Source organism: Coregonus clupeaformis, chromosome 26 (assembly GCF_020615455.1).
Source record: "Coregonus clupeaformis isolate EN_2021a chromosome 26, ASM2061545v1, whole genome shotgun sequence".
Lineage (NCBI taxonomy): Eukaryota > Metazoa > Chordata > Actinopteri > Salmoniformes > Salmonidae > Coregonus > Coregonus clupeaformis.
Genome location: NC_059217.1, coordinates 37212173 through 37213897, shown reverse-complemented (window position 1 = coordinate 37213897; position 1725 = coordinate 37212173).

The window sequence follows — 1725 nt, the reverse complement described above, 5'->3', positions numbered from 1 at the left end:
CTTGCCTTGTTGGAATTATTTCCCTGCACATTAAAAGCATGAATTTGAATACATTTGTGTGGATGATAGGATATTGGATGAACCAGAGCACTTTCTATGGGTACCAGATGTCAGCTAGCCTGTCACCTTAATGTGGTAATGTAACATTGAAACAAACCATCACTAAATCTGATGGCACAAACACATGTCCTATATAGCTACAGTATACCACCAGACTGGCTAGAGTCACACTGAAAACTCAATGTAGAGTATCAACACAGTTTATGCACTGAAACATGTGACTTGGTAGCATTAAAATAGACGCAGCAGTCTAATTTTTACCAGGCAATTTCTGACATTGCTGCGATGTCATTCCATGTTAATATGCTGTGGTGTCTGAGGTTGCTGTCAGAAAAGTGTTGTGTATTTGTTGCACTCGCAGTGCTTGGTGTCCTGCGTATCATATTGCCTTCTGCACACACTGTTCTGGGTGTCGTTTCCCCTGCACTGGCAATCTGGTCTTGCTGCTGCGGACGAGGAAAATAGTAGCAATTAATGGTTGTTCATAGCATAAAAAAAGAAGTTTTACCCATCTGACCAAAATACTAGTCTCAACTGTATGCTGTGGTGATGGTTTAATGTTATTGTGCAGTGATTTTGCCTAAAACGTCTGGTATACTCCCTCGTACCATTTGACTTAACACTGCAGCTAGTAGTAGAGGTCACATAGCATCCCCAGTCTCTGCCTGAAAGTAAAAGATTGATCTGAGATGTGTGTCTTGAACAATAAAAAGATGCGCTTGATGAAGACCTCCAGTCTGCCTTGATTTTGGAAGGATAGAATTGCAAACAATCTCAAATCAAATGTTATCAAATGTGTATTTGTCACGTGCTTCGTAAACAACAGGTGTAGACTAACAGTGAAATCCTTACTTACAGGCCCTTAATGCAGAGAGGAGAACAAGAGAAATAATAGAAAGATAATAACACAAGGAATAAATCCACAATGAGTAACGATAACTTGGCTATATACACAGGGTACCAGTACCGAGTTGATGTGCAAGGGCATGAGGTAATTGAGGTAGATACACTACCAGTCAAAAGTTTTAGAACACCTACTCATTCAAGGGTTTTTCTTTATTTTTACTATTTTCTACATTGTAGAATAATAGTGAAGACATCAAAACTTGATATGTCAGGTGGATGGATTGTCTTCGTAAGCTTTTTGTGCGTATGGAACATTTCTGGGATCTTTAATTTCAGCTCATGAAACATGGGAACAACACTTTACATGTTGCGTTCATATTTTTGTTCAGTATAGATGGGTGTACATAATAAACTGGCCACTGAGTGTATAACTAGAAATAAAGTGACTAGGCAACAGGGTAGATAATAAACAGTAGCAGCAGTGTATGTGAAGAGACAAAGTTAGTGCAGAAATGGTCATTGCAAATAGTTAACCAAATACAGTGCCTTGCAAAAGTATTCTTCCCCCTTGGCGTTTTTCCTATTTTTTTGCATGTCAACCTGTAATTTAAATGGATTTTTATTTGGATTTCATGTAATGGGAATACACAAAATAGTCCAAATTGGTGAAGTGAAATTGAAAAATAACCTGTTTCATAAAATTCTAAAAATAAATAACGGAAAAGTGGTGCGTGCATATGTATTCACCCAATTTGCTATGAAGCCCCTAAATAAGATCTGGTGCAACCAGTTACCTTCAGAAGTCACATAATTTGTTAA